Source organism: Oreochromis niloticus, unplaced genomic scaffold, assembly GCF_001858045.2.
Source record: "Oreochromis niloticus isolate F11D_XX unplaced genomic scaffold, O_niloticus_UMD_NMBU tig00006833_pilon, whole genome shotgun sequence".
Taxonomy (NCBI): Eukaryota; Metazoa; Chordata; class Actinopteri; order Cichliformes; family Cichlidae; genus Oreochromis; species Oreochromis niloticus.
This window is the reverse complement of record NW_020328206.1, coordinates 181256-206033: the sequence shown is the minus strand read 5'-3', so window position 1 is coordinate 206033 and position 24778 is coordinate 181256. Positions and strand designations below refer to the sequence as shown.

Genomic DNA, 24778 nt, shown 5'->3' with positions numbered 1-24778 from the left:
GAGACCACCGACAGCTCTCTTACGCCACAGCCCCTCTATCACATGACGCATGCTGCTCCAACGTGCTAAGGTTATGAGCTGGGTTACGCTATGTCGCAAGTTTTTGTGAAGTGCTTTTCTGATATTTAAAGGATCGGATTAAATTTTGTATGTCTTTTCGATAACCGATCAAGTAATTTAGGTGAGTATCGGACCAATACGTAATATCGGATCTGTCCATCTCAAATCTCAACTGCAGGGGCAGAATAATCCCCTAGTCAGTGGAAAAACATATCTCAGGCCAGTCTACCCCTGAGATTGAAGCAAGAAGAGGAGGAAGAACGCAGAGAATCACCCAACACGGAAGACACTGAGTGTTGAAGTAGAGAATGTCAAAAGCTCCTACAACAGAGGTTCTAGTTTTAGTACAGAGAGAAGAAAGAGACACAGGTGAAGATTAGGGCTGTTCGATATAACGATATATATCGGATGACGATATAATAACATCTAACGTTTCATTTTACGCTATCGTTTGTTTCGTGGTGTTGCAAAATAAACTGTTTCCGGCCATATTTTTTCATCATTTTGATGGTCACTGTAATGGCTATATTAATTTCTTAAAGTTCTCTCTTTCTTTTATATTTAATATAACCACAATACGGATGGACAAGCGCTTGTTTTTATGCGTTGTCGTTAGCAACAACGACGGTAAAACCACGGCGTGTCCGCTTGTTTATTTTCCACATAAACCTTTCACAATAAAGCTCAAGATCCTGTTGACACTTTTCAAAATAAACTGAATCACGTGAAAGATGCAGAGTATTTACGGATGAGAAGCAAAAAAGAGCCGTCAGGTGCTAAAAAATAAACCTTAGATTCAAACGTTAGAACAGGCTTTTCCCCGCAGCACGCTGTGTAATAAATACTTACAAATAAAACGGCAGCCGTTACAACCTATGTCTAAAAATGAATCGTTTCATGCATCGCTTAAAACACTCGACTCCAGGAACGCGACGCCCAGCTGGAAACACTTCACGCAAGTCGAGCTGCCCGAGATTCACAGAGTTTACAGAAAATGTTACATTTTTGTAATTTATATCGTTATCGGACGATAGATGTCTTAATATCGGGATATGAGATTTTGGTCATATCGCACAGCCCTAGTGAAGATGGTTTTGAGGGAGAGCAAAAAACACTTAGCCAGATAAGCGTGTTTAGTATGGGACTGACACTTGTTGAGCATATTTTAATGGAATAGATGTGGACTACATTGAAGTGGAAACACCAGCTGAATAGTGTGAGTGTAGCCTGAGGCTATGTCAACACTAACGCGTTTTTGTTTGAAAATACAACGTTTTCTCTCCATTTTGGCATCCGGTCCACACTGAGACGGCGTTTTCGCTGATGGAAAGCGCAGTGGTTTGAAAACGCTCTTGAAAACGAATACATCTGAAAACGGTGGATTTGCGTTGCAGTGTGGACAGCGAAAACGGAAACTTTCTAAAACGATGACGCATGTTAACCTTATGATGCAGTCATGTGACCAATTAAACTAGGATAGCGGAGGGCGTTATACAGCAGTTGTTTTGTTTGCTCTCAATTTTGACAGTCCTATTAAAGATTAATATCAGTCTGTACATGCTCCAGATTTCTTGAAATTATTTAACTCTCAATCGCTTCTGCAATTTTTTACTTTTGTGTTACTCACAGCAACAAGTCCACCTCATTGTTAGTCCATTTAAAAAACTCTGTGCTTTTCCTCAACATTTTGCTGCCACGTTTCAAAGAGCCCGTGTTCTGGGAATCCATCCTACCTAACATACCATCCTACCCGTTGTTTCAGCACATGTGCAAAACCTTTGTCAATAACTGCTAGAAACATACTCTGATGGGTAAAATTAAGTGCCAAACCGTGATACCTTTGTGAATGTTATCTACAAGTAGAGCTGGGCGATATAAGATTTTTTCATATCACGATATGTTTTTTTCATTTCAGGCGATAACGATATATATCACGATATAAGCCAAATAACTATATTTGTAAGATTTAAATGTGCCGTTGCTCACAAGTAAAATGTGAAATAATTAGCAGCTTGTTTTAATTAAAATATTTATTTCCCATAATAAGTTCAACAGGGTAGATGTACTTAAGGAACATGAGACTTCAGTTTCAGATAAAGGCAAATATTGTAAACTACACAAAAGGCAGCCGCTAAAGCGTTTAAGTTTCAAAATAGAACAAACAAAACAGACCACTAAATTGTCAATTCCACTTAGAAACAAAACTTTAATTCTAAAAATAAATCTTAGGTCGTTTTACAGAAGAACAGACAAAATTGACTAACTTTTGTCAATATCAAATAAACTGAGAACTAAAAGGAAATTCTCAGGCTACGTTCACACGTACACGGGTATTTTTGAAAACGGAGATTTTCCGTTTTCGTTTTAAAAAATAATCCCGTCCACACGTAAACGCAGAAATGAAGGAAAACGCTGCTAGGAACATGCCAAAGCAACAGGTGGCGATATATTCCTAACCGTGTAGAAATGTTGGCCAATCAGAAGTCTAGAAGCCTCGGTAGGAAATAGTAAACAAAGATGGGGCATAGAAACAGAACCGAGTCGTATGTGTGGAGGGACAGTAACTATGTGTGTATATGTAAGCATTTAAACACTGCAGAGAGTACAATTAACAGTAACAGTATTGTAGAAATTCATTTCACCGAAACAATAACGTGGCGCACAGTGTGACGTCAAAAAAGGCGCACACCTTTGATGCTGCGTTTTCTCCGTTTTTCTTGTCCACACGTAAATGCAAAAACAGAGTTTTCGAAAATATCCACCCTGGCAGGCGTTTTTAGAAATCTCCGTTTTCAGTGACTGAAAACGCCGTTTACGTGTGGACGAAAGGTGCAAACGCATAGAAAAATCTGCGTTTTCAAAAATACCCGGGTACGTGTGGACGTAGCATCAATCTCTCCTTGTTGTATAGCTTAGCTTTTCAAACAGTTTTAACAGTTACTTTAGTCTGACAAAAGCCGAATGACGAATTAGCGCTTTCAGTCAGAGATTGAGCATGCACCGCTTTATTGTATATCCAGACTTGCTTTCGGCACAATTTACAGTGCGCGCTACTCTGTTTTTTGTCAGACTTGAAATAGCCGAAATACCTTCACACTACAGAGCTTCTGTGGCCCTTCCGTTTGACAATCTCTCCAGCATTGGAACCATCATCTGTTTTTTCTTCGGTAACCTTCGCTCACGCTCTCGGTTGATTTTTCTCTAGTCGGCAAACTCATTTCCTTCATTACCTGGGCGGCCCGGCTGCAAAAACAAATACACATGTGCGCCTTGGCGCTTGTGCTGTACGTAACAAGTCATGTGACGTGACGCTGCGGCTGTGATTGGTTCGGCTCTGCGCTACTTAATTTGGATTGGCTGTTCTTTTTTTTTTTTTTAAGAGGACAAGAGAGATGAGGTCTATCGCAATAGTTTAATTTTTCTATCGAGAAAAAGTTATTTCGCAATACATATCGTTATCGTTTTATCGCCCAGCTCTATCTACAAGCATACTTTAATGGGTAAAATTAAGTGGCAAACTGTCCTGGCTTTTTGAATATGAGCTACAAGCATACTCTGATGGGCAAAGTTAAGTGGCAAACTTAAATTTGTGCTGGAATTACTCTGTGACAGCAGAAATCTGCATAAACTACTTACGGTAGGACGTTTTTGCCAAAGTACGATGGTTTGTCAGAACACCAGAAAGTAAATAAGCAGCAGACAGAAATGAGGCAGGTCGAATCTTCTTGCGTTTCACGCATGCGCAGTACTGGCACGTAAGCGTTTTCAGCTGTTTCAATGTGGACGCGCAACACTGTGAAAACGACTGAAAATGCTAGTGTGGACATGGAATGTTTTCAGAAGGGAACGCCGTTTTCCAATCTATCCGGGCTAGTGTGGACGCAGCCTCACTCTTCTCTCAACGTCTTCACAATAAACTGTGAACAGATACCGAGGAGAGCAGCAGAAGACCTCATCCAGGAGCTGTTGAAGTACGATTCTTTTTGATGGTAGCAATACTTCCAAAATCAGACGTCTTCATTTGCGCTGGGAGCAGGGGCGATATTGACCCATTTTTTGGGGTGCTTCAGCCAGAGTGATGGTGGCTGAGACGCAGCGGAGCGGAGGTTGAGTGTCTGGCTTAAAACAGGACATGTTAGCTGCATTTAACCTTCAGTTACTCTTTATATAGTTAGGTAGGACTCAGACCATGTTTCTTTTTAGCAGAAAAACATCACACCCAGGTAACCTGCAGTGTTGAAAACGTCTTTTCCGACGATGTTTGCTACTCTACAATCCGTCCTACTCTGTAGTAAAATCAGCCACATCTGACCGTCCTGTTGCTCCCATTGAAATTTATATAGCCTATTTAAAATCTAAAACTTAAGATTGTCCGTAGCCTACTGTTGTTACCACTGTCCTTTTGCAATGGATACTGAGAGAGGACTTTTTGTTAGTGATCTTAATAGTATTTTTTCATATTAATGTAAATTTTCATCTAATTGAATACAATCTATTTGTGTATGATTGTCAGTGCAAAGAGGGAGAGAGGAAAGAGGAACGTGAGGAGAAAGTACAAGGTCAGGAAGAACCAGGTAAGAAAACAGCCAACTGACAGGCAAAACAGAAACTGTTAAACTGACAAAGAGACAAAACCTGATTTTACTCACACAATCTGGAAGTTGTGTTCTCCCTATATTACAGCTGCTATACAGAATCTGCAAAACAAACTGGGTTGAAACATTTTTGACCCCCTTTAACAACATTCCAACATAACATTATCATTGATTGGGGATTTTAAAATTAATGATATATTTTATGTGGTTCAGCCACAACTCTATTAAAACCTCAGCCAGTAATAGGTAGGCCAACTTCTGGACCATCTAGTTGTCTGTATGACTGCTGCAGTACGTACATCACATTTGCACACTATCAGAAAGTGCCAAACGGTTCCCTGGTGGAGTGAGGAGCTGTAAAGAGAAGCAGAGCGCTCTGTTTATATTCTAAAAATGTTGTAAGCTTGTTTCAAAGATTCTGTACTGCAGCTTTAAATGTTTTCCAAAAGCACACATACACTTATCAGTGTTTCTCAAACTTTTTACAGTGTGTACCACCTGATAAAAATGTCAAGCTCTCCTAAGTACCACTATGAAAGCATGAAACTCATAAATCTTACAACACAAAATTATTATTATTAAATTAGTAAAATTAGTATCTGCAGTAAAAAAAAAATTCATACATTGTATACATTCTACCACAGGCAAAGATGCCTCCATTTTTATCGTTTTTATTAATATTTTGTAATAATTTATTCTGTTTTGGGAGAGGTTTTTTTTAATGTTTCTGTATTATATATTATACACATTAAAAGTTAATCTCTGTCCAAAAAATGCACTCAGTTTACTTTTTACTCACTATGAGCATCATTCATTATTCTCCCCCAGTAATTAAGGTTAGGATATGTATTTTTTTTCCCATTCCAATCCATTCTTCTTTTGCAGCAACAACATTTAAGGATGCAGGGACTGACAACACCCCCAAAGCTCTGATCCTAGAATCGCCCCTGGCTGGGAGTAAATAAAATACAGATGCATCTGGAGATCATCCTATGAAGTAGTATTCTAAAGGCTGATCTGAGGAGCATTCCTCACACACACCTTTATAGCGTAAGGGGGGACGGGCGGCGGGGGTAGCGCTTTGGAACGCTTCACGAAGTTGCGTGTCATCCTTGCGCAGGGGCCATGCTAATCTTCTCTGTATCGTATCCAATTTAGCGTACGCGCTTGCCGAAGCAAGGTAGCCCTTTGGCACCCCTGCACCGGTTGTTCAGTCTGACGTCACTGGCCGTGTCTGGGCCTAAACTCCGCTGCAGGTCCATATATCAAACGATCACTATGGCATTACTGAGAGTTGAAAAACTGTCTAAAGTCTTTCATCTTTAATAAAATGATCAGTGTTCTGCTCTACCAGGTGTAACAATTGAGTTTAACATCCAGGCATCCATGAAAATGGAATTTATGACATTTAACGGCGTTAGAAGTTAGCAGGAAGTTAGCTCGCTAGCTTCTATCTAAATACAATATAGCATGTCCTGACTGCGGGGGTTTTGGAAACAAATTAAAACGTACAGCTCTGCTATCACTTCCAACATAAATGAAGACAGAAAACTAAACAGCAGTGACGTTTGTAGGGTTACTGAAGTTTGGCTAGCTGGTATATAATGATGTGCTACGTGACCGCTAGCGACACAGCTATGTTAGCATAATATAAACAAGCTAACTTTTTTTCCACTCGATAAAAGTTAACGTAAGGGTTCTCGGTGGTCGGGAACAAATGTAATCGCATGGCAGGATGCTGGAAAAGGACTAAACTTTAGCCAGGAGAACAAGTGAGATAATCCATCCACAATACGAGGTTAGTCATTCATATACTGCTGCATGGGCTGTGCTGTAGTTACATCGTAAGGTTTTAAAAACTGAGCTCAAATAAATGATTAGCGGTAATAAAAGCCGAGGGATCAACAGTGATCACTGACTGTTTTAGGAGCTTTTTGAGATTAAATAGAAGAAAATACAAAACATTAACCATGTTAACAACACAAAGGCCATATTAAACGCAGACTACTTTAGGCCCGGAAGTAGGATTCGTCACGTCATCACTGAAAAATCGGATCCCTGGGGGTTGCCCTCCCCCCAGGCTTGTACCTGTGGCTATCTGTCCTGGGGGTGGGGGTTGATTGTTCTCCTGCCCTGCACCCAATCCTTTTGTTCCAAGACTATTTTTCTGTATGTATTCTTATCCTCTAGCAACCGCCATTTCATAATGTTGCAAGCAATCACGAACTCTACAGTCTGTCTAACTCCAGTGTATACCAAGCAATCTATTATTCCCAACAGAAATAAACTCAACATAAACTGAACCCACATTAAAGTTAGCTCGGCGCTTACCTTTAGATGAGCCCACAAACCGAGAGAAACTCCGCGATAAAGCCGGAAGTCTTTCCAAACAGGAAACAGATCAGGGAGCAGAGACCCACGTGGTTCACGCTGATCTCAGCTACAATCCAGGAGACAAGGGTGCAGATCGATGCAGATATCGATCCAAACGTTGGTGGTGGTATATGTTCCTGTAAATTTACTACTTTACTCCCATTTCATGAAAAAGCAGCTCTCTTCTTCTTTGTGTTTAACGGCGGTTGGCAACCAACGTAAAAGAGCATTACCGCCTCCTACTGTTCCGGAGTATGGGCCAGACAGTGAGTTTACAATTTGTATCAAAAAAACCCAAAAAACTACACTCTTACATAAACACCTATATCCTTCAGAAACCCCACCCGTTCCCTCACCTGTGCCCTACTACCCTCCAACACACTCTTCAGATTAAATTCCCCAATTCCCCACTCCTTCAATCTATTCTGCAGAACTTTCCTCTCCACTAGTGATGTGTCCTGTGTGTCGAAGCGTCGAATCGTGCTTCGGGTAATCTCGGGGGCGTTTTTGGCTACGTTCACACTGCAGGTCTTAATGCTGAATTCCGATTTTTTGATCAAATCCGATTTTTTTGTTTGCTTGTTCACACTACACATAAAATGCGACATCAAACGCGCTCTAGTGTGAACGCTCAAAGCGGCCCGCATGCGCAAAAGAAGATGTCACACACAACTCGCTCTGTTTAGACCCAGAGCAAACAATATTGTTTGACTGATTGCCCTTAATATAAAGACTTCGGACTTTATGTTTCCAAATTTTGGCTTTAAGTTATTTTGTTATTTACATAATAATGTAGATGACCTAATAATGATCCTTATTGCTGTTTTAGAGGAGCGGTGCTTCAAAGGATAGTTGCAGATTTCTGTCAGAATCTGCAGAAAATACAGTACAAATAAAATGTTCACGTTTCTCCAACGTGGTCTTCCTAACAGTTTCACCGGATGGAAAGAAATCGTTCGCAATGTCCTATCGGGCGCTTCTCCGGCGCTGATAATTGGCGTCTGTCTTGTGTCAGTGACGTAAAAGACGGATTTAATGCGACTTGACCGTTCACACAGCAGTTGCTTTCTAAAACATCGGATATGTATCGGATTCAGGACCACATACGAAAGTGACCCAGATCGGATTTGAAAATATCTGATTTGTGCCATTCACACTGTCATACCATGATCGGATATGGGTCGCATAGGGGCAAAAAAAATCGTATTTGCCTGCAGTGTGAACGTAGCCTTAGTGAAGCGCGTATCGAGGCTTGCTTTGATTACGTATGCAGTGACGTTCGAGGCCTCGCGGGCAGTACGTACCACGTGACTGATTCAGGAAATGATTCACCGGTTCGCGCCAGATTCCAAATAAAATGGGCAGCAAACACAGCTGATTTCCCCATCACCCTGTTGTGGAATTGGATTATGTACGTTTTACTTGAGCATTTCTTCTTCGATGGAACCAGCAAGGAAGAGATTTCTTTTTATTTCATCTCTCCTAATAAAGTATGCACACAGTAATAAATATCACACATGATAATCACCATAATATAAATAAACAACACTACAGATCCTATAATCTGATTTCTGTCTTTTAGTTTATTAAAAAGTGAAGCACCAAACACTAGTTTGTGTCATCATCCAGATGCACATAAGCATGATTACACAGTTACTAGGAGCAGGTTTTGATTATCGATTAAAATCGATTCTAGCTTGGATAACGTGATATCGATTCATTAAAATCCTGAATCGATTTCTAATATAAATATTACTACATTTCAACAACCACCAAACAGCTAAAACAGTAAATGAGAGCAGGTACACCGATTCTGCACAAAGACGTAAACACACAGCGCGGACCCGCTGACGCATCAGAATCAGTGAGATGTGACTTTCTCACCCGACGGCACGGACACGGTCGGGGCTGAAAGCCGACAGCTCACTGATTCTGACCCGTCGGCGGTCCGTGTTTCGTGTTTACGCCTTGTTTGCGCTGATTCTGAAGCTGCAGGTTTTAATTCCCTTCAAACAATATTGACCGAACCAGCAGAAGAAGATCCAAACTAAGCTTCACATAAACATCGTCATGAATTTCCTCTGACTTTTGCTGTTTTGCTTTCACCAGGATAAAATCACACTTCATGCACAGCTCTCTCTCTCACTCTCTCACTCTCTCTCTCTCTCTCACACACACACACACACACGCGCACACACACACACACACACACACACACAGTATACTTCAAGAACAGTTTCCCGTCCAAAAATCTGTTTTCTGCATTATTCGCTTGTTTGTTACGCATGAGTCTACCGTTGTTTACAGCGCTGTCAGCCGCTGTTTTTTCCCTTTTAAATACTTCCAAAAAGAAAACCTAATTTCTGCCGTTCAATAGGCTAAGCAAATTTAAACTTTTTAACATTATGCAAAATTGCAAAACGCTAAGTTGTGTGTCTAATAAAACCTCTGCAATTTGCTTTGCTTCAATTCAGCAGCATCAGGTAATGTTCATTTGTTGATTAATGGTTTTCTTTCAGTTTTGATCTACTGCTGAATATTTTTTATAAAATCGTTTTTCTGTTTTAGCCTCAGCTACGTTGACACAAAGGCATCTGCTGTGATGCTTACACATTAGATAAAGTATCGAAAGTGGCAGCTTTCTTTTTATAGTTATAAAAATATGCAAATGTACTGATCTATGATCTGAATTAAACTATTGACTGACTGTCTGAGGCTAACAGTTACACAATAATACCAAAACTCTGTCCTGATAGTTTCCACTTTCTCTTTTGTATCACACATACTGAGACAATATTCGGGATAAATAACCATGAAAACAATTTATTTATTCAGTTTAGAGGTTTACACATCACATCATTATAATCACACAGCCCACTTCACTTGAATTGTCCACTTGATGGCGCAGTAGAGCAAATGAATCATCACAGTGCTTCGAACCATGAGTCGACCAATTGGGTGGAAAGCTTCAGTTCATCATGAGGCTTCATCTCACCATCACTACTCTCCACATCATAACCCTTGCACTGCAGTATTACATGCTCTACTGCCCCCTCCTCCTCCTGGCACACTCCACAAAGCCCTGTCTCATGTTCTCCTATCATCTGTAGAAAAAGCAGCTCTCTTCTTCTTCTTCTTCTTTTTCTTCGTCAGTCAAGTTTAATGGCAGCTTGCATCCAAAACTGTTGCATTACTGTCATCTCCTGGCTGTTAATCATCCATCACTCCTGAATCCTCAGATCCTCTTGATGAGACCAGTATTTCTCAAAAACCGAAAAACCAACACTTTCCCTTCACCGTGACTTAACTTATCAACCACTTGTTCAAACGTAAGTTCCCTTCCACCATTCAATTCACCCCACATCACCCTCCTGTGACTTGCATACTTCCTACAACCAAGGAGTACATGCTCAACCGTCTCCATATCAGTGCACCCATCACACAACCCAGTCAGATGTATACCTATCCTAAAAAGAGTCCCATTCAAAAAGCAGTGGCCCATTCGTAGTCTACTGATAACAACCTCCTCTTATCTCTTTAATCCGCTACTCCTCTTGGCTTCTATTGTGTTTTGCACCCTATATAAATGTCTCCCTTTTGTTTCATTATCCCATGCCATTTGCCAGAAGTTCCTACTTTCTGTCCAAACTACACTTTTCCCTTCAGATTTTGACAATTGTATCTGTAAAAAAGTAGCTCTCTCTGCTCGACTTCTCTCTTCTACACACACACTTTCTCCGCCCCCTTTTCCCGGCTCTGCTGTGATTTGTGGCTGTGCGGTCACGTGACTCAGCGTCACAAGGTATCCACGTGGGTTGTTATTTCAAAATTAGCGCCTATCTCCTTTCCCTAAACTCTTTCCTTGGCCTCAAGGAAAACGTCATCGTGAGAAGGAGAACTGCTAAGGACTCAGGAAAAGAGAGGAGCGATGCTGAGAATTGGAACAGCCTTTTTTTAGTAGTGCACACAGCTAACTAGTGTTACTGTGTTAGATGCCTGAATGTTTCTCATGGTCTGATGGGAAATAATGTTTTCTATTCTTTAGCACATCGAACATTAAGCCGTTTACAGAGTTCAGGTTTAAAGGATGAAATCGTTTGTACAGATACATCTCTCCTCTGGATAAATCTGTTCATCTGTATGGCGGATGATGGCGGCGCGGCAGTAGCACGCAGCGGCCACTCCGGAGCCAAAAATGGTGCTACATTGTTTACGTTTTTGTGTGTATCGTGTTTTTATTTTACTCCATGTATGGATATCGTCGGAACTGGTGTCCGTACATACAACAGCCAGACACTTTGCAACCTAAATAACCCGGTTAACGACACCCAAGAAGGGCTGCGGGAAACGCTACGCGAACTCGGCTTGCTCCGCGAACCAGGCCTCGAAGCCTCGTCATTGCCTGATGCCGGCGGCCGGAGGAGGGGACATCGGAAGCGGTGCGCGAGGAAGCGGAAGCGCGGCAAGCGGGCGGGAGTCTGTGCTAGGCTAAAAACAAACCCTAGCCAGCCGGCTCTCCCGTCCATCATCTTATCCAACGTCTGCTCCCTGGATAATAAACTGGACTATATCCGACTCCAGCAGGCTACACAGCGTGAGGTTAGAGACTGCTGTGTCTTTATTTTCACGGAGACATGGCTCAGCGACAGAGTACCGGACGCCGCTATTCAGCTGAACGGGCTGGCCTCGTTTCGTGCCGACAGAAACGCAGCTCTGTGTGGTAAGACTCGCGGTGGCGGCCTGTGTATCTACATCAACGCGAAATGGTGCAAGAACTCTGTGCTAGTTTCTAGCTATTGCTCATCGCTGGTGGAGTTTGTGACTGTTAGATGCAGACCTTTTTATTTACCACGGGAATTCACCACTGTTTTCATTATCGGAGTGTACATTCCACCTAGCGCTAATGCTAAGGAAGCGTTAGGGGAACTGTATACAAACATCAGTGAACTGCAAAACACACACCCGGATGGACTGTTCATTGTTGCTGGAGATTTCAACCATGCAAATCTCAAGTCAGTGCTTCCTAGATTCCATCAGTATGTGGACTTTGCAACGAGAGGGGAAAACACGCTGGATCTTGTTTATACAAACATCCCCGGCGCATATTGAGCAGAGCCCCGCCCCCACCTTGGCTACTCAGTCCACATCTCTGTTATGCTAATTCCAGCATACAGACCACTCGTCAGGCGATCAAAACCGGTTCTGAAGCAGGTGAAAACCTGGCCAGCAGGAGCCACCTCTGCTCTTCAGGACTGTTTTGAGAGCACTGACTGGAACATGTTTAGGGAGGCAGCAACTTACGGCGACTTCACTGACTTGGAGGAGTACACGTCATCAGTGTCCAGCTACATCAACAAATGCACCGATGACGTCACTGTCTCCAAGACCATCATCTCACGACCCAATCAGAAACCGTGGATTACTGCGGAAATGCGTGCACTTCTGAGGACCAGAGACTCTGCCTTCAAAGCGGGAGATAAGGTGGCGCTTAGCAGAGCTAGGGCGGAACTTTCTCGGGCCATCAGAGAGGCGAAGCGTGCACACGCCCAGAGAATCCACAACCACTTCAAGGACAGCGGCGACACACGGCGCATGTGGCAGGGCTTACAAGCCATCACCAACTACAGGACGACAACACCTGCCTGTGATGGTGACGGCTCCCTCCCAGATGCGCTGAACAACTTCTACGCTCAGTTCGACAGGCAGAACGACGTGGCGGCGAGGAAGTCCACCCCTCCTCCGAACGACCAGGTGCTGTGTCTCACTACAGCTGAGGTGAGGAAAACTCTACGCAGAGTCAACCCACATAAAGCTGCTGGTCCAGACAACATCCCAGGCAGAGTGCTCAGAGAATGTGCTGAACAGCTGGCAGATGTTCTCACCGACATCTTCAACATCTCTCTGAGCAGTGCCGTCGTTCCCACGTGCTTCAAGGCCACCACCATCGTCCCCGTGCCCAAGAAGTCTTCTGTGTCCTGTCTCAACGACTACCGTCCTGTTGCACTTACACCCACCATCATGAAGTGCTTCGAGCGGCTCGTCATGAGACACATCAAGACCCTGCTGCCCCCCTCACTGGACCCACTGCAATTTGCATACCGCCATAACCGCTCAACGGATGACGCCATCTCCACTGCACTCCATCTTGCCCTCACGCACTTGGACAAGAAGGACACACACGTTCGAATGCTGTACATAGATTTCAGCTCAGCATTTAACACGATCATCCCCCAACAGCTGATCAGAAAGCTGAGCCTGTTGGGCCTGAACACCTCCCTCTGCAACTGGATCCTGGACTTTCTGACCGGAAGGCCTCAGTCAATACGGATCGGGAACTGCACCTCCAGCACCACCACACTGAGCACTGGGGCCCCACAAGGCTGTGTGCTCAGTCCTCTACTGTTCACACTGCTGACTCATGACTGTGTAGCAACACACAGTTCAAATCACATCATTAAGTTCGCTGATGACATGACCGTGGTGGGTCTCATTAGCAAGAACGACGAGTCAGCGTACAGAGAGGAAGTGCAGAGGCTAACGGTCTGGTGTAAAGACAACAACCTGTCTCTGAATGTTGACAAGACAAAAGAGATGGTTGCTGACTTTAGGAGGACACGAGGCGACCACTCACCGCTGAGCATCAACGGCTCCTCTGTGGAGATCGTCGACGGCAAAAAATTCCGGGGCGTCCACCTGGATAAAGACCTCGGATGGTCCCTCAACACCAGCTTCCTGCACAAGAAAGCCCAACAGCGTCTCTTCTTTCTGAGAAGACTGAGAAAGGCCCAGCTTCCACCACCGATCCTGACCACCTTCTATAGAGGAACTATTGAGAGCATCCTGAGCAGCTGTATCACTGCCTGGTTTGGGAACTGTGCCATATCGGACCGCAAGACCCTACAGCGGATAGTGGGAACAGCAGAGAAGATCATCGGGGTCTCTCTCCCCTCTATTAAGAACATCTACACCACACGCTGCATCCGCAAAGCCACCAGCATTGTGGCTGATTGGACACACCCCTCTCACACACTCTTCACACTCCTGCCATCTGGAAAAAGGTACCGAAGCATTCGGGCACACACATCCAGACTGTGCAACAGCTTCTTTCCACAAGCCATCCGTCTCCTCAACAAAAAGGGACTGGACTGATAAACACACACACACACACACACACACACACACACACACTCTATCACTCAACTCAACTACCTCAAAGCATTGAGACTGGACTTACACATCAACCTGTAAATGCTCTTTTTGCACAATATTTTTATGTTTACTGTTCCTGCACTACCTACATACCAAGTATGTTTACGGTTTCCTTTGCACTACCTACCTACCAAGTATGTTTACGGTTTCCTTTGCACTACCTACCTAGTTAGAATAGTTAGTTTTTAGTTAGATAGTTAGTTTTTGTTAATTTATGTTGTAATTTTTGTTAGGTCAGTCTGTCCTGTCTCTAGTTAGCTAGTTTAGTGATTTTCTGTTAATTTATGTTGCATGTAGCACCTTGGCCCTGGAGGAACGTTGTTTCGCTTCACTGTGTACAAACTGTATATGGCTGAAGTGACAATAAAGCCAACTTGACTTGACTTGACTTCAATGACAAAAACACGGAGGTGATGGTTTTTGGTCGCCCTAAATGTGTATTTAGATGCCAGCTGATGACTGTCCCTTAATGTAATCAGAACTGAGCATAAACTTAGAGGAGATTGTGCTGTGGAACAATCTGCCTTTTGAGATAAGACAGGCCTCTTCTGTTTGTTTTATCTTGTTTTAAATATAAGGCTGTTTTAATTTTGATGTTTGTTTTTTTTACCATTTTGTTTTATTCTATTGGTCCTGTGCTGGGTATTTTAAAGTGCTGTATGAATAAAGATGGTTTGGATCGGATTGGATAAAATTAAATACATCTTGTTCTCTTAGAATTTACTGTTGTGATCCAGTGTAACTCTTTTTCTCCTCCCTGTTAAGGATCTCTGTGCCTACAATAAATTTTCCTCCATCCATCACTGAACTGCACTGAAGTAAAACTTATAGTATCTGTGCCATCAGAAACTGAATTTGAATAAGTTAAATTGGAATTGGAATTGCTCAGATTGAATCTGAATTGTAACTTGAATAAAAGCTTTTGAAAACTGAATTTGAATTAGTCTAATTTGAAATTGAATTTATGGTTTGAAAATGATCATCACTAAATTTAAATTGAATTTTAAATTTTGAAAATGAATTGATTTGCTTTGAAACTGCATTTTATCCTATAAAAATTCAGCTCTCAAATAATTTCAGTTTCACTCTCACCATTCAGTTTCAGTTCTACAATTCAATTTCAGTTCCAAAATTCAGTTTTTTGGGACTTACATCCAGTTCCGGTTCAAGCACAGATTAATAGAACTACTCTTTACTAGTGGACTGAAAGTGCTACTGACGGGAATTTACAGCGTCTTGAGATGAATTAAGACTTCAGAAGTCATTCGTCATGTCGAATGACCAGCGGATAAACTTTCAGTTTGGTAATAAATGTATTACATGTATAAGAACAAGCGTCATGTTAACAAATGATAGCTGTACAGTAACTTTTATGCTTGTCACATGACTGTAAACAGTCTTGTCACATGACTGTAATGAGAGTACAGGAGAGTAACTGAGTACAATTCCGCTTTGTGATGGAGGTGATTTTCTTTATATTGTGTCAGATAAAGTCTGACAGCTTTTCTTCAATTCAATTCATTTGATTTGATGATGAGATGAGAGAGATAGCCTTTATATGTCAGTTGCAGGTCTTTTGCCCACAACTGAGATGACAGACCTTGCCGACCGTACATACAATACAAAAACATCACATTGGGGAGACAGGTCAGGCTAGGTAGCGAGGAAAAAAAAAACATTGAAAGGTGTAACACAAAAGGATAATACAGGAATGTACAGATATCAAAACACCATAGCACAATAAACACAGACAAGCAACATGGGAAAGTGTTCCTGTGTGTACAGCTGATCTGGGACCGCTGCAATCTTCAACTGCGCCTGCGCTGCAATCTTCTGCAATCTTTGACCGCTGCAATCTTCGACCTGATGTCCACATCAGAGGGGAGGTAAGCGTTGGAGGTGGCGTTGGATCTGGGGTAGGGAGGGCGATGCGTCAGTGAGTGCTTATCAGTATCAGTATATGTGTGTGTGTGTGTGTCCATAGTTCAGCTGAGACAGTGACCTTCGCCCTGCCAGGCTAAGTAAACAGTCTTCCAGCCAACCCAGGTGGCCTTGCATGGAATGGGAAGGAACAGACTCAACATAGTCGTTATCAGCGAGTTTTTTTTTCAGCTCCAGCCTTGAGCCCACAGCTGGCACCGAGGGGTAGCCGGATTATGATGGTAATTTTTCTGTTACAACAACTCATGAGACTTTCAAAGCTGTTCTTTGAAACAGACTCTGAGAGAGTGTTCCAGGGAAAGTAATACAAAAAACACGAGACCGGACAAGGACATAAGCAGGGAAGATAAGGGAGAGGAGAGGAGAAAAAGTGTGTCCGCCTCCTCTGAGAGCCAAAAGAAGTTTGTTCATTTGTTTTCACAGATGAAACCAGCCAACAGTAAATCAGATGTTAACTCCACATGACCTTCATCTGTAAGCGGTAACCGCTTCCTGTTGTGTGTGTGTACTTGTGAAACAGCACTGGATCAATGCATATAACTGATGTGCACATGTCCAACAGAAGAAGGTCGTCATCGTCTGTCCTGTTCCTTATTCTGTCATTGTTGCTCCCAGAAATGTGTTATTATTTCAAACATGTGAAGCTGAACTCTGACGCATAACATCAAACAGCTCAGCAACCAGTCACACATTCAAATGTAATGCAGCTCTTTGAGTGTTTGAACCTGCTGTTGTGTTGCTTTTGTGTGCTGGTGTCACTGATGGCTGCTGCTGCCATGACAACAAACACACAAACACTGTCATGTTGTCGGTCTGTGTGTTAGCAGTGTAGACCTTTGTTGTTAGGGCCAAAGGTCAAAGTTGACTTTCAAAATTAATGTAAAGGAACCATGTGGAGTATAATATCTAATATGAAAGGACATGAAGAGAGATGAACAACACACAGTTTATTTTTTCAATACGATGTCACAATGACACCACAAAGTGTCACAAAATCACACACTGCATGAAAAAATCTTAAAATCTGAAGTTTTTACAGGTTATAGAAGCCAAAGATTTCCAGTTCTGCTCCAATCATGTGGGTAAAGATATTATAAATTCAAAGGTCAAAGGTCATGAACACTTTCTTTGTTTGAGCTTTTTAAAATATTATTTTTTCAGTGCAACATTATGTGACTTCACAATGACACAAAGATTAATATACTGCACTAGATTTACATATTAACACTGCTGACACCTGCACATGATCTATAAAACATTATGACAGTGAGACAGCACTGCCACCATGAGGTCAAACTGGAGCATTGCAGGTAATAATTCTCAGCCTGAACACTGTTGGAACATCAGACCTCCTCACACTTTGAACTCATTGTTATTTTGAACGTTGCTAGTTTCACTTTGATTCTATTATTTTCTTCTCTCTGTGGTGATCCTTTGGTTTTCTTTTTGTTTCACTTCCTGTTTTATTGTGATATAATCTCTTCTCTAATTCGTCACTTTACTTCCTATTCCTGTCTCTCCACACAGATTTCTACCTTCCTGCAGTGACCCTGAAGTATCAGAGCTGACTGACTCTCTAAACACATTGATTACCTCATTTCAGATACATGGAAATCTGACCTGCATCTGAGTGTCCTGGACTCATGTATAAGACCAAAATCCAGACTTAGTTGTGAGCAGGTTTTACGTGTGTTGTGTTCTCACTGAAAAAATTACAACATTCAGAGCCCTAAAAGAAAGCTGCTGATAACTTTTACAACAGCCTCTGCATTTTATATTTTTAGCCACTGTGTTCAGTAGACTGTGTTTGTAGAGTCCACCGAGGAAGAGAAGACATTTTCCCCTTAATGGCTGTGATAGGACTGATATCAGTTAAACTGACCTCGTCTACCTCTCCAGGTTTTCTATTTGGCCACAAAACCCTAAAAATCTCATAAATCTGTTTTTTAACGCAAACCTCTTTGGCCCCACTGAGCACAGATGTCCCTGTATGCTATGCTGGCCACTTGTTATAGAGTTCCATGTATGCCCTGTCTGCTAGAAAGCAGGGCATACATGGAACAAGTCAATGAACTTGTCTTTTAAAGAACACTGGTCACCTGTCCTTGCCCCACGTTTAAATCCTCTTTGTTTATATAATTTAATAAAACACAACTTGTGATTCCTCAAAGGCAATTATGTCATTTATCTTTAATGTTTGCTTTAAAATAATTCATTTTTATGTATTTAAGTTAAAAAGAACAGTAAAAAGAGTTAAAAATGTTAAATAAGAAGATTTTATATATGTGCCCCGTGGTAGGTACCTATTTAAAATAGGACAGAGCCGTAGGCGCACAGTCAGTTAAAAAGAATTTAATTTTTAATACAAAATAAAAGTAACAATGTAACAGCGGCACTTAAACAATTAAAAGCTTTACCTTATTTAAAAACGATAAAACTGTATGATTGCCCGTGAGACAGGACAAGCGCTGCGGGGAACCATTAAAAACAAATCAACATAACACAGGTTAAAAAGGGACAGCAACTGACACGACCCCAAATGGGCAAAACACTATAGAGAAAAACAAAAGCTTCAGTGCCGTCTTCACTCAGGCCCACCGCTGTGCATGCAGAAGCGGTGAGGGAAAAAAAAAGGATTTGTTCTCCCTGCAGCGCCTTCACCGTTCGCGACAATATATCTATACACATTTAAGAAAAGGGTTAAAAATACTAAAAGAATCAATATTTGTGGTGCCTACTGATACAGAAAAAAGAAAAGAAAAACAAAACAAAACAATCGACAGCCGCAACAGTCAGTCTGTCGACTTACACCAGTTTAAAACAAATTAAAACACACTGATGTGTTGGGTCCTTTGCCCGCAACCAGAAATCCACCGGGCAAAGCAGCAGCTCGGTACTCTGTGAATAAAAGGCAGGAGATCACTTATGCTGGACAATAAAACACAGGAATATTCCTCAACTTAATTGTTTTGTTACCTGTCCACAAGTTCGTATCACACCCAAATAACTGTGGGTCAGTGGCGATGAAGTCCACTGTACTGTTCTCACGGGAGCAATGTTTCCCACCTACAAGGGTGCACATAACTATAAACCTCTGCCAACAGCCAGAGCTCAAGTGGTACATTTTTGTGTAACCTACCGTTCTAAAAGAAGTTTAGGGGAGGACCCATATCAGACTTTCATAGACAGAAGTTAACACCAACTTGCCCAACTTGGACCACACACTTGCAGCTTCAGGTTTGCTGAGGAATACCTAATTGCCCACACCTGCGCTTATGAAAGGAGCACAGACCAGCTCCGCCCACCAGGGGCGGTTCCAAGTCTCCAGGTCTCACCTGTCACATTCATAACCTCACTTCCTGGTGGGTTACCTGTATTGCTTCATTTCCTGTTTACTTCCTCTTCCTGGTTGTTCTAAGAGGGAGAGTGACATACGGTCATGCTCTGAGCTTTATAGTGATGGGATTTCTGGCTATTTTTGCTCCAAACCGGCTCTTCAGGTTTTTTTGTTTCTTTAATTAATTTATTATTAACAATTATATAAAATTATGCACAAAAGGAATTACTAACGTAAAAAAGGTGGTTTTATTTATATATGTTTATATATAAATATATGCGGTGGCCCCTAGAGACAAAGCACGTACAAATTCCAAAACACATTTCTGCTGTTAACTGAACTTCCAAAACAGAGCTACCTAGATCACTTAAATTACACAATTGACAGCATATGTGTATTGTTTGTGTATTTATACACAAGCACTCAATTATATTCAAATAATTTAAAAAAAAATGTTGATTTACCTGTTAGAGATGGCACGATACCACTTTTTTATGTCCGATACCGATACCGATATCATAAATTTGGATATCTGCCGATACCGATATTAATCCGATATAGTGTGTTTTTTAATCAATAAAACTGTTTCTTTAATATCTTGCTGCATTTTGTATAAATTCATACTCAAGTTTAATTAAACAACAACACTAAAGCTACTCTGTTATACCTGTATGTAAAAAATACACTGCACCCAAAATATTTCATAGTTCAGCAATACTGATCAATCTAATAAACTTAAACCTACTCCATCCTTCCTATTCTGGTATTTTAAAGAGTACTTAGCAGAAATATTAAGCAACCTAACTAATAGGGTTGCAAACTCCCAGCAAAAAAAAAATAGGGAACCACCGCCCACCCTCCATCTCATGATGCTTAATCGACATAATCAACTTTAATTTGATGCAGTGTGAAAAAAAATGCACAGAAATAAATTATTTTTCAAGTAAATAGATTCAACATCTTTCTACTACAGAATTGCAGAATTCACAGATGGTATCTTCCCAAAGGAAAAAGTACTATAGCTTACTGGGGTATATTAGACATTTAACAGTTACTATATACAGTAATGGACTTCTATACATTTTACATCAGATTAAAACTTTGGGTGTAAGATTCAGATAATTATTTATTACAAGCTAGACATTTTAAATGAGAATAAGAAAGAAAAGTATGCCTTTGTGCCCACCTTTTCCCTGTTAATGCCCTATCGGCCCCCCTGGCTAAACTTTGCTAGATCCGCCCCTGCACAGTTACCAGCCGTCAGCTACGTAGAAAAGGATCCTGGTCTAGAAAGTAATATTAAATAAATTCTAACAACAGCTTATCAAGGTTAAACGTGCTGCTGTTGTTCAGCCGCTGGTTTCCTCTTTCTGGTGCAAAGTGGGCCAAAAACAAAGAAGAGAGACGGACTGGTGACAGAAAAGCCGATCAGCTGATCATTAAGGAGTTTCATGAAGTAGCGGCAGGAGAGGGAGAGAGAGAAGAGGCAGACGCTCCATATATCGGTGGTTAAGCTTAACGCAGGTACGCTTTACAAACATTCAGAGATGAACTTACACACTTGCTTTACTTCTCTCTGGGATAACTTCCTCGGAGATGAAATGCTGGTTTGCTAGCGAGGCTACAAATACACACAGCCGCTCTATCACGTGATGCACACTGCTCCGACTGCTACGGTTATGAGCCGAGTTACGCCGTGTCGCAAGTTTTGTGAGGTGCTTTTTTGATATTTAATGGATCGGATTACATTTTTTATTTCTCGCCGATATCTGATCCAGTAATTTACGTCAGTATCGGACCGATACCGATACCTAATATCGGATCGGTCCATCTCTATTACCTGTTACTACCACACACCAAATCCGGTCGTTGGTACTTGCTGGCTTGTGTAGCCACTAGGTAACAAAAAAACCAACACTGCGCCGAGCATCCTGGAGCACTTCTGTTTCGTTTTGAAGTTTGTACGTGCTTTGTCTCTAGGGGCCACCGTAAATATACTTTTATTTATTCACTCCACATAAAATGTAATAAATAAATCATATAATACAAAAACCAACTATTTACAGTTCAACTTTTAACTAGAGATGGCACGATACCACTTTTTTTATGTCCGATACCGATATGAATCCGATATACTGTGTTTATTAATCAAGAAAAACTGTTTTTTTAATATCTTGCTGCTTTTTGTATAAGTTCATACTCAAGTTAAAAAAACAAAACAAAACACTAAAGCTATTCTGTTATTAAGCTATTCTCAGCCTCAGATACTTATTAAATACTTTAACTGATCAAACACACACATCCACAAATATGCACATAACACTAATGTGCAATAATCTTTTCTGGCATCGTTGTATTTTTACTGAGTTGTATATAGCATTTGTATTCTATTTTTATCTTATTGTATATTTTATTCTATTTTATTCTACTGTATATAGTATTGTATTTTATTCTGTACAGTTTTGTACTGTATTTAGTCTTATTTTATTTTATTCTAATTTTTGCTTCAGAACTTTTGCACTGTCCACTTCCTGCTGTGACAAAACAAATTTCCCACGTGTGGGACTAATAAAGGTTATCTTATCTTATCTTATCTTATCTTATCTTATCTTAAATCACACATAGCTCATGTAGAAACAAACAAACAAATGAACGAAATATGTTCTCAGATCCTCAACTAATCAAAGTGATGTCGTGACAAAAATGAATGACCAACAAAACATTTTTTCTTCTTCATTTCTGACAAACAAAGTTGTGTAAAACGTTTCCAGCGGTTAGTATCCTGGTTGCTAGGCAACCTGAGCAGCGCGACGGCCAGACCGTCCCATTTCACAAGCCTCGCACTTCCGGCCTTTGCGGTCTTTGAGTACGCGGCCCTCGAGGACCGTTAAGGCTGCGTACTTTAAGGTTGCAGAACCTGAATTGGGATACAGCCTAAGGGTGTTCCAATTCTCAGCATCGCTCCTCTCTTTTCCTGAGTCCTTAGCAAATCTTCTTCCCACGATGACGATTTCATCGAGGCCAAGGAAAATAGTTTTGGAAAAGGAGATATGCACTAATTTTGAAATAACACCCCACATGGTTACTTGTGCAGCTGAGTCACGTGACCGCACAGTAACAAATCACCAGAGAGCCAGGAAAAGGGGGCGGAGAAAGTGTGTGTGTAGAAGAGAGAAGTCGAGCAGAGAGAGCTGCTTTTTCATGAAACGGGAGTAAAGTAGTGAACTTACAGGAACATATACCACTACCAACGTTTGGATCGATATCTGCATCGATCTGCAAACCCTTGTCTCCTGGATTGTAGCTGAGATCAGCGTGAACCACGTGGGTCTCTGCTCCCTGATCTGTTTCCTGTTTGGAAAGACTTCCGGCTTTATCGCGGAGTTTCTCTCGGTTTGTGGGCTCATCTAAAGGTAAGCGCCGAGCTAACTTTAATGTGGGTTCAGTTTATGTTGAGTTTATTTCTGTTGGGAATAATAGATTGCTTGGTATACACTGGAGTTAGACAGACTGTAGAGTTCGTGATTGCTTGCAACATTATGAAATGGCGGTTGCTAGAGGATAAGAATACATACAGAAAAATAGTCTTGGAACAAAAGGATTGGGTGCAGGGCAGGAGAACAGCCAACCCCCACCCCCAGGACAGATAGCCACAGGTACAAGCCTGGGGGGAGGGCAACCCCCAGGGATCCGATTTTTCAGTGATGACGTGACGAATCCTACTTCCGGGCCTAAAGTAGTCTGCGTTTAATATGGCCTTTGTGTTGTTAACATGGTTAATGTTTTGTATTTTCTTCTGTTTAATCTCAAAAAGCTCCTAAAACAGTCAGTGATCACTGTTGATCCCTCGGCTTTTATTACCGCTAATCATTTATTTGAGCTCAGTTTTTAAAACCTTACGATGTAACTACAGCACAGCCCATGCAGCAGTATATGAATGCCTAACCTCGTATTGTGGATGGATTATCTCACTTGTTCTCCTGGCTGAAGTTTAGTCCTTTTCCAGCATCCTGCCATGCGATTACATTTGTTCCTGACCACCGAGAACACTCACGTTAACTTTTATCGAGTGGAAAAAAAGTTAGCTTGTTTATATTATGCTAACTGTGTCGCTAGCGGTCACGTAGCACATCATTATATACCAGCTAGCCAAACTTCAGTAACCCTACAAACGTCACTGCTGTTTAGTTTTCTGTCTTCATTTATGTTGGAAGTGATAGCAGAGCTGTACGTTTTAATTTGTTTCCAAAACCCCCGCAGTCAGGACATGCTATATTGTATTTAGATAGAAGCTAGCGAGCTAACTTCCTGCTAACTTCTAACGCCGTTAAATGTTATAAATTCCATTTTCATGGATGCCTGGATGTTAAACTCAATTGTTACACCTGGTAGAGCAGAACACTGATCATTTTATTAAAGATGAAAGACTTTAGACAGTTTTTCAACTCTCAGTAATGCCATAGTGATCGTTTGATATATGGACCTGCAGCGGAGTTTAGGCCCAGACACGGCCAGTGACGTCAGACTGAACAACCGGTGCAGGGGTGCCAAAGGGCTACCTTGCTTCGGCAAGCGCGTACGCTAAATTGGATACGATACAGAGAAGATTAGCATGGCCCCTGCGCAAGGATGACACGCAACTTCGTGAAGCGTTCCAAAGCGCTACCCCCGCCGCCCGCCCCCCTTACGCTATAAAGGTGTGTGTGAGGAATGCTCCTCAGATCAGCCTTTAGAATACTACTTCAAAGGATGATCTCCAGATGCATCTGTATTTTATTTATTCCCAGCCAGGGGCGATTCTAGGATCAGAGCTTTGGGGGTGTTGTCAGTCCCTGCATCCTTAAATGTTGTTGCTGCAAAAGAAGAATGGATTGGAATGGGAAAAAAAATACATATCCTAACCTTAATTACTGGGGGAGAATAATGAATGATGCTCATAGTGAGTAAAAAGTAAACTGAGTGCATTTTTTGGACAGAGATTAACTTTTAATGTGTATAATGTATAATACAGAAACATTAAAAAAAACCACTCCCAAAACAGAATAAATTATTACAAAATATTAATAAAAACGATAAAAATGGAGGCATCTTTGCCTGTGGTAGAATGTATACAATGTATGAATTTTTTTTTTTACTGCAGATACTAATTTTACTAATTTAATAATAATAATTTTGTGTTGTAAGATTTATGAGTTTCATGCTTTCATAGTGGTACTTAGGAGAGCTTGACATTTTTATCAAGTGTTACACACTGTAAAAAGTT

General features: G+C 41.4%; 1 long non-coding RNA gene and 2 other non-coding genes across 3 annotated transcripts; 1 reads left to right on the top strand and 2 right to left on the bottom strand.

The window, feature by feature from the left end:
• Positions 1-5730: 5730 nt before the first annotated feature.
• LOC112845346 (U6 spliceosomal RNA) lies at positions 5731-5836 on the bottom strand. The gene has a single exon (XR_003218167.1). It is a non-coding gene; the product is annotated as a U6 spliceosomal RNA (small nuclear RNA).
• A 12896-nt stretch (positions 5837-18732) lies between these two features.
• LOC109200179 (uncharacterized) lies at positions 18733-19518 on the bottom strand. Its single transcript, XR_003218161.1, has 2 exons — positions 19155-19518; positions 18733-19076 (listed from the first exon to the last, which is right to left on the bottom strand). It is a non-coding gene; the product is annotated as an uncharacterized LOC109200179 (long non-coding RNA).
• A 4555-nt stretch (positions 19519-24073) lies between these two features.
• LOC112845345 (U6 spliceosomal RNA) lies at positions 24074-24179 on the top strand. The gene has a single exon (XR_003218166.1). It is a non-coding gene; the product is annotated as a U6 spliceosomal RNA (small nuclear RNA).
• The last annotated feature ends 599 nt before the right edge of the window (positions 24180-24778 follow it).